Source organism: Glandiceps talaboti, chromosome 4 (genome assembly GCF_964340395.1).
Source record: "Glandiceps talaboti chromosome 4, keGlaTala1.1, whole genome shotgun sequence".
In the NCBI taxonomy this organism is placed as follows: Eukaryota; Metazoa; Hemichordata; class Enteropneusta; family Spengelidae; genus Glandiceps; species Glandiceps talaboti.
Genome location: NC_135552.1, coordinates 21,926,695 through 21,940,302, shown reverse-complemented (window position 1 = coordinate 21,940,302; position 13,608 = coordinate 21,926,695). Strand labels below are relative to the sequence as shown.

Here is a 13,608-nt window from a genome sequence, read left to right as displayed (position 1 = left end):
AGAGGATATTTTCCTGCTGACGCAACGAAAAATGCCTTTAACACAGTGCCGTAACAGAGTATTTCTACACCCTTCATTTGTACTAATATACATGAAATGACATTGACACAGTAGTGCTTCAACTATATGACATTGTGCAATACTTTCTTAACAGTACAAAGGTTAACTGACATGTATGCATAAAAACCCCGTTATAATATCTCAGTCACTCCCTTGATCCACTTTATACCCCTCCAACTACATTCTAGCTATGAAAATTACTGCAGGTAACAAAACTCGAAATATAACCCAAACATTAAACAAACAAATCCAACCTTTCACAGTTGTTACTTCACTTGAAATGACTACCCAACAGAGTCCTGCTACTAGCTCCACAGTCACTGCAGCCACTGATTTCAAAATTGCGCCCTGTCATCTTAACGCAATCTTCAAGATCTAGTTAAAGTTTAATTATCATGACTGACTCACAAAGCTCTCATAAATACCACTATTTAATCAAGCAAACCTGTGACATAAATTTACATAATGGAATTATATCTATATCTGACGTATTGATCATGTGCTTTTATTGTCCAACAAAACATGTCTGCATTATGATCTGTCTAATATGGCAATACTCAACCCAGGTGTTGTCATCCAACAAGGTTGGGGAATAGGTAACTAAGCTTATGGCTGCCATACAGACAGTATATTTACATTAAAACAATGGATCAATATCTGAGGCTTTCATCAATCATTAATTTGAAGTCTCATCAAATATATTGATCCAGACTACAATGAGCTATTATTCTAGCTGCTCTTTCTTTGGGTTAGTTCGTACAATTGTGTCTTCATCATGGCTACACATACATTTACATCATCATAACAAGACGATATTCTATCATGTCATGACAATGTTAGTCTGGATGCCAAAGTGGTCTCTAACTTAACCAGTGAGTGGGTAAATAGTAAATAACAATACCATATATACATAATATAGGAACTAGACTAGTATGTGCTATCTGAATCAACTGGCTCATCATGATGAACAACATAATGTCAAGTCACTGACTTGAGGTCTTGCAATTATGGCTGATAATAAGAACTACTGTAAATTGTAATATCACATCATAAACTTATAACTTGAACAAATCTAACAGCTACTATAATAATTATTACTCTATTAGTCAGTGACAAGCATGAAAGTCAACTCAAATAACCAAGTTACAATATACTTACATACAGCAATCTTACAAAAATGTACAAACTGTCATGTATGCATGTCCTCATACTATTATTACTAATTAGCAAATGTATAATCAGAACTCAGTCTGTCGGTAAAACCATAGATTCTCCATCGACCAGTTCATCATTTTCATAGAGGGTATGCTAAAACAGTATAGCAGAGAGGCTGTGTTGTAATATTTGAACAGTGTGATCATGTGGTGACCATGTGCTACAGTCTTGTTGGATCAATACATGTTACATAACATATCACTTTGCTTTGACAACCTTAGACTATGAATCATCAATACATCAATAATCACTTGTACAGTTCTATAAGAGTGACCCAAGACAGTTGTATAAGTATGAGAGACATGAACTTTGTGTCTAATTCAAAATAACAAAGACAAGAACAGAAGTTTAATCAAAACAGTTATAATACGTGTTGTGTTGACTTAATTGATAAAATGGCTAGGAATGGAAACGGCTGTACTTTGTTCAGCAAAATGATTTCATTCCTGCATCTAGGTGGGCTGCATTACAGTAATCTTTAGCATATACTAGTATAGTGGATAAATGTAACTTTGAGAAATGAGATGCCATTGAAATAGTGGAGTAAAAGAGATGAGTAATATAGATCTACACTTTCAGAACACTGATCATTTTAACTAATTTCTCAATGCCATCACTTCAATTTCTGCCCTTTCTGTGTTTGTTTTATAATACTTGTTCAGAGTTCACAGACAAGATATCCATGATATGTACCAGTCAAGAGTTGTCCATTAATTGCCTGCAAGCACGGGATCTAATTTAACATATAAAGGGGCCTGAAATGCTTAAAATCCATGCCACCATGTCTGCAGACAGGATACTGAAATGATTATGTAACATGATTACCAAGTTCTGTGAAGCAATGCCAGCTGGTGCAGGATTTCCACTATTGAAACCACAGACCCTCCACTGGAAGTCTATGTTGAAACATATACACATGTATAAGGAATTTCTATTTTAATGTACAAATTAGCATACACATACGTACATGTACATGTATTTGTAATACACATGTATCAGACCTCTTTCCATAATGCTAGTCTAGTCCCTATACGTTATCATTACGATTTACATTCACTGCCAGGTTTAGAGACCACTGTGTTGTCTGCATTGTAGTCTGGATGACCAGACTGTGCACGTGGTTTCTAACGGTACCCTAACCACAACCACATACGTGTGAGTGAAGGTATGAATCCCAATGATACTGTATACGAACTAGGCTATCTGCATTCAGACTACATTAAAGCCAACACAACAGTGTATAATTCATTCACTCTGGGGGCAGAGAATTTTGTCTAATTTGAAAATCAGAATTTTTTTCATAAATTCCTCCGTATTGATGAGAAATGTGTTGTAGCTATGTCATACGTAACAAATCCAAATAGAACTAACTTTATTCAATGATGAATTGTTACACTAATCCTTATCATTCTATACTAATTAATAAAAAAATTATTGTTATTATAAACTTATATACCTCATAAAGTGTCGTGTTTACACCATAGACTTCTTTACTTTATATGGAAATTATTTAGTATGAATACTTCCTGTCCTGAGGTACATGTACAGTCACAATTTACCTACACACAAGTACATTTTGTACGTACCCTAACAGTATATACACAACATAACTACAGATCAATGTCTACAGAGAATTCAAATCACTTCACGTTCATGAGGTAATAATGGTGCTGATAAAAACAGGGGACTGCACCTACTTGTGCTGATACATACATTTGTAATTATGATGGACTGTAGCATGGCCGGGTGACAGTAAAAATAATCCTAACATCAAAATTAGCACAATCTCAATAGCCTGATGACTGTACTGCAGATAGCATACAAATTAGGGGGTGCTTCACTGCCAGACATTAAGTTTAGGGCAACTACACGTGTATGTAGCCGACACAAAACATCCACATATGCTTTCAAAGAGCAAAGTAATACAGCAATGTGTACATGTATAATCATCTAGATAAAATTGTCATATAGCTCCTCCTGGGCTTATCTGTAATAGATAAGTACAGTGTTTACCTATAGTGCCATGTATTGGAAGTCTGATACTGTACAACTGGACTGTAAGATATGACATTCCTGCCACATGCTATGCAGGGACTGATTAGGGCAGAACTGTACAACATACATCTTTACAGTCTAATGTGTATACAGATATAGCATACCTGTAGACTTGAGAACTTGTGAATGGCTTTCCAAAACTTCAAAATGTCAGTTAGGATGTTAGAATAGTGGAGTGATAGCCATTCTCAAGTCTCAGGTAGATAATAGATATATCAAGAAAGTAATCATTGTTAACTTCTTGAGTAAAGTATAGTCTAAATACTATCTGTAGCTTTGAATCTCAAGAAATCTGAATTCAGATTCAAACCAAACGGATGGCCTCTAGACTAGGAAAAGTTTATCTACAATCATCTCCAGCCTGATCATCTCTAATATAAGAGTTACTAAAAAGGTTACATGTATGTGCAGTTTACATTTAATTTAAGAATGTGTGCATTAGTAGAAATGACGTACAGTTATATGTATATGTATGTTTACATTGTTGTCATAACAACTAGCTTTATGCAATATGTTATCTAGACTATCTTAGAATGCTTCCATGGCAAGCTTGACATCAGTAATTAACATACCATAAGTCATGTAATTCTGCCACACCTTACAGTCCTGTATACATACCGGTATATGTGTACAGCTCCAGTAATACGACTTGTCATCCAAACAGTACATTGAACCCATGATCAAAGATCATGGAAAACAACCTTCTAAAACGTATGGTGACAGGGCTTTCAGTGTGTATGCTCCTAAACTGTGGAATAGTTTACCGCTTGAGTTTCGACTACTCAAGAAATTTGCTCCTTTCAAGAAGAGTCTTAAAACGTATATTTTCCGACAATGCTATTGCTGATGTTTTTAAATTGATTGCTAATTTTTGAATCCGATTTTGTTTTTAGAGACGCTTTTAAAATATTCATTGTGTTCTTATGGTAGATTTTTGTTGTTGTTGCTCTTTTGCTAGTCTTTCTCATTTTGTAATGTTCAGACCACTGAGACATGTTTGTGTAGTGGTCTTTAAACAATAAATTATTATTATTATTATTATTATGATGATACAATTGGCTAACATTATAATATATATGTATTATATGCAAATTTAAATATACAGGTCACTAGGTCAAGTTATAAAGGAAATCTGGTGAAAGTACATGTACACTGTATGTACAGCAACTGTACTTGTCCCATATAGATATTGGTGTTTATAAATTACATGTACTAGGAGTCCATAACCGTGATCTGAAATGTTCATCACTTGCCTAGAAATAGAATCCATGATTGTGAGATACTTCAGCTTCAGAAAAGATAAGATAGCCAAAGTGTAGAACACTGTTTAGTAACTACATGTATGTGTAGTAGTGTACAGTGACATCAAGTCTGTCATGCAATGCTTTGGAACCATGCCCAAATCCATGCTAGCTTTTAGCTACCAAGCATTTTTTATTCTTTCAAATATTACCAGTTTTCGTAATACCAATGCACTAGCTAGATGTATGCCGGGGTGAACTGTCCTACGATGTATGCTGGGGTGAACTGTCCTACAACACGTAAATTTATAGGGCCAGTGCTTGCACTTTGATAGTCATGTCCTCCTCTTAGTAACACTGGACTGTTGACTAAGTTGAGTGAACAGACTTTGTAATATATTGTCAATTGCATGTATACCAGGAAGTTGTGCAATACAGATGTAACACATATACCTCATGTTAAATGTGGGACACACGTACACATGTACATGTATGTTGCTTGTCAACTTTCACATCCAATTTTCATATACACTGTCAGAAGAGAAATTAAAATAGACCTTTTTCAAAAAACACTCCAATTTCAGCAGCATTTTCAGATTGTTTCATTTTCATGCGTATTTTGTAATCTTTGTGTAGACAGTAGGTAAATATGCATCCTTGAAAACCAGAGCTGTTATTTCTTCTGCGACACTGCGAAATAAAGGTGTGTCTTGGACGGTGTTGTAAGAGAGGCGATGGTACAAATGCAACAAAATAGTAAAGTTACATTTTCATTTCAAAAGAGCATCATGTATTGTATAAATAGGGTCTTGAGGGGCTGAGTAATATTGAATACAAGTGAACTGAATGGCATACATGTACTGAGCTTGTGTCTTCCCTTCAAAAATGACAACAACGTTTTGACAGCAGCATAACAGTACATTTTGTTCAACTGGAATTGTGCTACATGTGCTACATGTACATTTGATGTACAACAAAATTAACATACAAGAAGGGAATAATTATAGACCAAAACAGAATAAATGGATATATAAAGGTTCTCTCAAAACATAATGTAGGAATGAAAACTAGAAAAGCCAAGATTTTGTTTCCAATTTAATTCAAAGGTGTTGAAATAAAATGCAAACAAAAGAGTTTGTTGTATAATGTCTGTATAAAACTGGTTGCCACTTGTTGATTTGACCAAGTGAGTAACATGTACATGTACATGTACATACGTCAGAGAATCACCATAGAAACTGGGCAGACTAACTACTACTTGCCATGACAATTGAACAAATCTACTTGCACTGAGCAAATAACTGTTTCTATACCATAAACCATACTTATGTACATATCGAGGAGAAATATTCTTTTCTATAAATACAATATTACTATTTGTGATTAAAATTATCTCCTATCGTACCAATATAACACCATCATGGAAAACACATCACCACAAAATATTAAACCTACACAAAATGATAGAACATATTTATATTCATTACTGTAGGATAGTTATCCCTGGGTACAATATAGACACAGTAATATTGTTGTCCCAAATCAGGGAGCTGTGTGACATTCACTATCCAGGCAAGTAAAATGCCTTGAAGTACGAGGATACACAATGTACATTTTTGTACATATTCTCCTTGACCAGGGCAACAGAGCCAGCACTGTTAACCCTTTTGTACATGTACTGTTTGAAGAGGTTTTTTTATTGATGAAATAACATCATTTCAAACACTACCACACAAGTCACCTGTCACCATCTACTTTCCTTTTATGTACTATGTGAAACAGCCCACCTCAGGAAGGGGAACCCCTTACTAGTCATACTAGTAAATCAATGTCTTACTTCTCAAGCAGTGACTAGTTGTTATATACGTATATCACGTAAGCTCTACTATGAACAGTTTCTAAGGAAAAACATTAGAATGAATCAATCACTTTCAACCATAACTCTTTTCAAGGACACCTTTCAGTAAAGTACACTAAACTGTCTGCACATTTGCATATTTTGTTACTCGGCTCAAGTTACCCTTATTTGAATATGTTTCACCATCCATTTTGATTCCCATTTAAGGTTGTGCTGTTACACCTCATCAAGACCAAAATGTCATTTGTATCTAGGTCATTTTTACCCTAAGTAAAAGCAATAATGATCAATTACCGAGTCAATGAAGGAGTGTATTACCCACGTCATCAAATGTCACATAATGTTTGTGTTTGTAGGCTATAGCTGTCACCATGTTGATGTCATCTAGATTGTATCTATCCCTGTGGAAAGTAAATAACTTTTCCTTTCATAGACATTACTAATATGGTAATGGTGACCTTGATACATACTTAGCTAAATTAAACAGAAGCCATGTACAGACTTGACTATCTGATACCAATGTCAACGTCAGACAGTCAAGTCTACAGTCTCTGGGCTGGTCAAATTATGAAACTTAGAGTAGAAGGCTGTCAATACATGTACTTCCTTTGAATTAAATCATGACTACATGTATGTCACCCCTGATATTTCTAGGCATGGACGTATTACATACCTTGTGCTCATTAATTAATAAATCCACACTGTCTACAGGCAAGTCAAAGTGCATTTATGTAAACATCCACAAATTTTCTGTCTGTGTTTGTACTCTACACTTGTAGACAATGATAAATTGATTGTGAGCAAAAGGTCACAGTGACTTGTTATATAAACCTGATGTACTTCTACTAGTTCTAGCATTGTCTAAGACCTTGACAAACCTTGTAATTAATTTCAAGACTTCAGGTCTGAAATCACAACTTAGGGTCTGTTTACTGACAGGAGAACATGTAGGAGGGCATAAATTCTAGTCTACTATACCTTTATTGATACATGATGTGAAATATTAATACTAACTCTAGTAGTAGTACAGTGTTTTTGTTAATGGTGAAAACAAAAACTGAGAGAGTGAAACCTGATAAGGCCCATACATTTCTCCATGGGCAATCACTAGTGTCCACATGTTGGAAGGGAACCCCTAGCCAGTAAACAGCTTGAGAAACTCAGGGAGATTTTACCTACCTATATGTGCCACCAGTACCACCCTGTACAAAGACATGCACTATTAAACAAAGCCCACTTTCACTGCTAACCGGACAATGTTCCACTTTAAGGGACTGGTAATGGTATAGTCCACTGATTTTTATTTACTGAAATAGCTCTTCAGATCAATAATTTTGCACAAGGTACGAAGACATTTACAGTAAAATTAATAATTATCCAAAATGTCAATAATGCATATTGAATATCAAATATAGTATTTTTCTGTACATTTAATGACTATTTCATAACACTCTGACTTTGAAAACACACAAATTTGTATTGGTTTCTTTTCTAAAGCCTATTGTCAATTTTTCATTGTTTCTAATAAATCACTTTATTTATCCACATAAAGAAGAATATATTCATACATGCATACAGAGACACACTATGTCACAATTCTACACATCACTGCTATAGATCGATTGGGAGTCTCACCACACGCGTTTGACATGTGTGAGACCTTTATTGAAAAAGGTCGTTGGCCTATAAAACACTCACATGAGCCAATACAATGTACTGTCACCACTTGGCTCCCAGTATTAAATATTGCTGCCCAAAGTCATAAAACACTGCCAAGTATCCACATGACTACAAAGTCTGTTCTATACACATACAGCAGTCAAAAAGGCACAATTTACTTATTGTGGTCAAAGTTCACGGCAGAGAGTAAATGACGCGTGATGTGTGACATGAGATGATGTCATTATGAAGTCAGTCAATAGCATTGTGCTGAGTCATCACACTCTACTTCATACATGGCATGATGTCATAAATTTCTTTTCTTTTACACTCTTTTGCATACTGTCAGGGTCAAATAGTTTATACTGACTTTGCACCATCTTTTCATATGAGGCAAACTTCAATTTATACTTTCTCAAAATTACATTTCCTGCAATACAAATCATCCATATACTCATTTTAAAGTCCTTCCAAAACTAAAGACAGGACAATAGCGTATGTCCCTTAAAAATCAAAATAATTTAAACTAGGTATAACCTGGAATCACTGCAGATTGGGATTTACATTTTGCTTTCCGATCACTTTCTAAAATACCCATCTTCATGGATTCCAGGCTAGTCCAGGTTCTGTAGTCTAGGACCTGGCATACTCCATTTCAAGACTCAAAAGTCCCTTTTCTCTCTCTCATTTACAAAGAAGTGACAGGCCACCAAGTTATCGCTATTAAGGGGCATTCATTTCCTTCCTGTGAGAAAATAGTCTAGTTCCAGACAGGGACAGGACTACGTATTAAATATTTCATCTTATTTAATACGTAATTCTGTCCCTGTCTGGAACTAGACTAGTGAGAAAAGTACAGAATAAAATGGCTTTGACACATCCATAACACTATGTGTAATGTCTTTGCTCGGAAGGAAAATGTCAAATGTAAGCCATTAGTGTTTTAGACAGGTGAGACCAATCACCATAGTAACGACTGAATTGTATTCTCAGTGGAGACATAACTAGGGCAGGTAATGATTGTATTTTAGTGATGTGTAGTTCATGTTTGTCGTTAATATATCTCTTGATTGATATGTATCAATATACTTGCTCTCAATTTAATATCCTATCAATTCTTTTTTTTTCATGATAGTAATTACCTGTCAAAATTCAACACAATATCCAGTAATAATTCAAGAAGTTGAAGAGTGTTTCTTTTAACGTAACATCACTACAATTTTCATAAATCTTCTTTTCATATCAGACATTAAAAAATGCAATAATTATATTATGAATCATATTGAAAATTAATGGGAGTGATTTTCATTTTATGAAAAATTGTATTCATATTTCCCTCAGTTAAACGGTAAAACCATTGTGTGATTCTTGAATTTTAATAGTATGTGTCATGTGACTGTGAGAAAGTGCATTCTTTCTGTTACATTGCTGAACTTGACACAATGAGTGTTGTCCAAGATTCACTCCACCAAATTTGTATCAGAACACTGTGTATTCTTAGGCTACTGGAAGTTTTGAATAGATACAAACATGTAACTAGAGACATTGTAATTAGAGCTACATAATTCTATTGTATTTTTAATCAATTATTTATATATACAGCTAATAAAATAATTGGATCACAAAACCATCCAATCATTTCAAGGTACACTATTCAATTTATCAGGAGATAACATTTTGCTATATACTAAATAGTAATTAACAATCAGATCATAAGTTACTAAAGTCTTTATATATTTTCAAATTTACTGTAAAATTATTTTCAGAATTAAGTGCACATGATATGAAAACACTGCACCCGGTGTCGGTTTATCCTCAACAAACAAGATTTTTAAGTGCTATGGAGACAAAGGCAATGATGTCATCATTTTGTTTTCTGACCATATTTGGTGCAGTAGAACACTGAGTACCATAAGTGTCAATGTATTCATTTGCACGAGGTTCAGAGAATCTCATAACAGACCTGTTGAGATAATGCAAGATGTGTTGCTAAGGAAGGTGTAATGTACTATAATTAGGAAAAAAAAGGTCGTTGACACTAGAAAATGAATAACTGTAACACAGCATTGATTAAGGTCAGTGTGACCTCCAACATGAGAGCAGCTTTATTCTCACACCCTGCCAATACATAATGTTTATTAATATTATCAAACAACTTGAGTTTCAGTATACATCTATCTATTAGATGTTTTTTTTTTAAAAATATATATTCCTGATGATTTTGTGTGCATATTTAAAACCTAGTGAACTATGGGTGTGCATACAAAGGTATGGTATATGGAATGTCATTCATTTACCACACAATGCTTGGTATACACTGTAACTTAGGACAAAGGAAATTATCTGCTGGTGAAGATTCCTGCCAATACACACACAATGTGACATAGATATATCATGGAAGTAGTGGTTATATAGTTCCATGGATATATACTTGTGTTGTAAAATGACACTTCTTTGATTTCACAAGTAGGGGTTCTATCAATCTGATTAAAATCAGATGTAGGGAACTTGGCGCGATTTATTTATTTTATACCTCCTACTTTTGTTGTGGTATGTTCTTTTTTTTGTTCTGTGACTGTGAGCATAACTGACCTACAACATGAAGGTACATAACTTGTCATAAGGGCTTGGAGTATATTAAACTGCCAGTATAATTACTGCAAGATATTAGGGGAAACTGCGTTCACTCATACTGTCACAGAACAAAAAAAGAACGTTGGAAAGAGAGGTAAATAAAGAAATCGCGCCAAATTCACTACATCACATTTTAATCAGATTGGCGATGAGGTTCTATCGGGCACGTTTCTGAACACACGACCACGGAATGATATGCACTAGATGCGAGTGTGACTAAATTTACACCAGAACCCGTTCTCTTCCTACGGTGTCAAGACCTCGACAGTTTGTTACCTTATCGCCAGCGCAGATTTCTAATTTGCGTACTCTTGATTCTGAGGACATACACGTGGGTACATTTCCCTTGCACTTGATCTAAAACAGTGAACTCACGGGTTGGCGTTGGTGGGACGAGTAGGAACAACTGGCACGGAATGTGACCAGTGACCGTGTTTGTTGACGTAGATCACAGATACCGCATTACCGGTATACACCGAGTACGGTTCGGTCGATACACTAGCGGCTGAGAAACAAGCTAGTGACAATCGAAAGGACTGTAATCAACTACGTGACCTGAGTAAATGTCTAAACTCGATGGGTTATACTGGTAGTTGAATTACTCCCTTAGACTTCACAGGAGACTGCAAACTAGAGAGACTATGGGGCACTGTGCTTGGAGATGATGGGAATGTTACGTAATGACAATCGCCGTTATAATTATGAAATAGACTGTCACAACGCAACGGACCAAAAACACCGACCGTACACATAGACATTGCGGTCAGTTTTACACTTACCTCTGTAAAAGTAGCACAGCGTTCCACTTTCTTTCGATGTCTGTTACTTCTGTGCGACCACCAGTTTCCTGTTTATGGTTATGATCGGCTTTTATAGAGTAGCCGGAAAGTGATGCAAGGGTCCGCCGTCTTTCATGTGGAGATAGCTGGAGATGTCGATCGAAAGCGTATGGACGAACCCGGCATGACGTCATAATTTATGTTATATACTTGTAGCTTGCCGTTCAATCACGTGATCAGGTACAACGAAACAAGTCACCCGAGCTAGTTGTTCCGATGGTCAGATGTATTGATAGTGTGTATAGTAGTAGTATAGTATGTTCACAGCAAATGAGGATGATATCCACCTTGGAATTCTAAAACCGACTGAACTGATCCGAGGTCTTACAATCGGACATACAATAAAGACAAAATAAATATGAAGAATTTGTGGACATTACACATTTCGATAATAGGCTATAGGACGTTAGAGTGACCCTATTTTTTATGTTTCGCAACTATAGCTGCAATAAGTAGTAGCGTCTTGTTGCGGTTTTGTGGGTTTTTTCGTCTGTTTTGGTGACTTTTTAAGTTTTAGTGTTAGGTGCGGGTTAGACACTAAAACTTAAAAAGTCACCAAAACAGACGAAAAAACCCACAAAACCGCAACAAGACGCTACAATTATTGCAGCTATCGCAACTATAGATCGATCCATCCGTCGGTCGGTCGGTCGGTCGATTTGAAAAAAAGTAAAAAAAATAAAAATCATCTTCTCCATACTGAATGTTTCTCTGCCTCTCCTTTAAGTTTTCCTCCTCTCTATATTCTTTTTATTGGATTCGTAACAAGCCCTTTCCCAGCTTGGCATGTTCTCAACCCCCTGCTTCAGTAAATTTCATCATGAAGAAGTTCTCTGTTCGTAAACAAGTGTCGTCGTCGTCGTCGCCGATACTACTGTAGATGACGTCAACAGTCCAGACACTTCCGCCAGAGAGGGCGCTGTGTCGCAAAATATTAGAGACAGGCGAAAATCTAAATATTTTTTTTTATTTTGATGTCGGAGCTGAAAAATTGGATAGGTCGGGTAATGAGAAACAGATGAAAAAAATAATAGGGTCACCCTTACACAGTTCCTAACGGTAAAATAATACAGTTTCGGCAATTTCGTCACGCGGTTCGATCATTTTGAAAAAGTTCATGATCAGAGCTGAACATATACATGTACATGAAGTGCTAGTAGTTAAAATACATCATAAACATGTAAATAATATTCCATCAATTCATACAGGGCCTTCTAATGTTTTTTTACATTTTCCCTTCGGAGGACGATTGTAATATGAAATAAATAAATAAATAAATAAACGAATGAACGAACGAACGAACGAATGAATGAATGAATGAATGAATGAATGAATGAATGAATGAATGAATGAATGAATGAATGAATGAATGAATGAATGAATGAATGAATGAATGAAAGGTTCGTATAGGCTCCGGACGAGTAGTAGACGTGGACAAATTTTCATTCTCGCAAACCAGAGCTGTTATTTCTTCCGCTACACTTCGAAATAAAATCAGAGCTGTTATTTCTTCCGCTAAACTTCGAAATAAAAGTGGGGACGGCGCGTTAACGTAAAACAGGTCGTGGTTTGCGTCGATGGCAAATTATGTCACAACAAGCATAGGTCTAAGCTACAGGCACTTGTTTCCCGATATATGTTTTAGAATACAATAAAATATCGATCCGATATTGAGATAATTGGCCGATAATATATGCAAGGGGTAAAATAACACGGGTTTCTAGGATTGGGTAAGTCCACATACCGCGAAATATAATTATATCATATATTACGCGGTGTGTGGACTTGTTATGCGAAGTCTGTAAGATACAGACATTCGTGCCACGCTATCGCAGTCAGCACTCATCAGGTTATAAGAAGACCGATAGGGCAGAATAACACGACGTATCTTACAGTCTATATATCGATATATATATATCGATATATATATATATATATATATATATATATATATATATATATATATATATATATATCGATACAATTCAAGTTAAAAACATTGCTGTCACCCCCCCCCCCCCTCCCCCACCAACGTACCTTCTGAATA

General features: G+C 35.6%; 1 protein-coding gene across 1 annotated transcript in view; it reads right to left on the bottom strand.

Annotated features, from left to right (window-relative positions):
- The window catches only part of LOC144434660 (ATP-dependent translocase ABCB1-like), a 44,913-nt gene extending 33,248 nt beyond the window's left edge, over positions 1-11,665 (bottom strand). The window contains exon 1 of the mRNA XM_078123166.1: positions 11,502-11,665. The gene's annotated coding sequence lies outside the window, so the exon portion shown is untranslated. The remainder of the gene's footprint in view (positions 1-11,501) is intronic.
- Between the last annotated feature and the right edge of the window lie 1,943 nt (positions 11,666-13,608).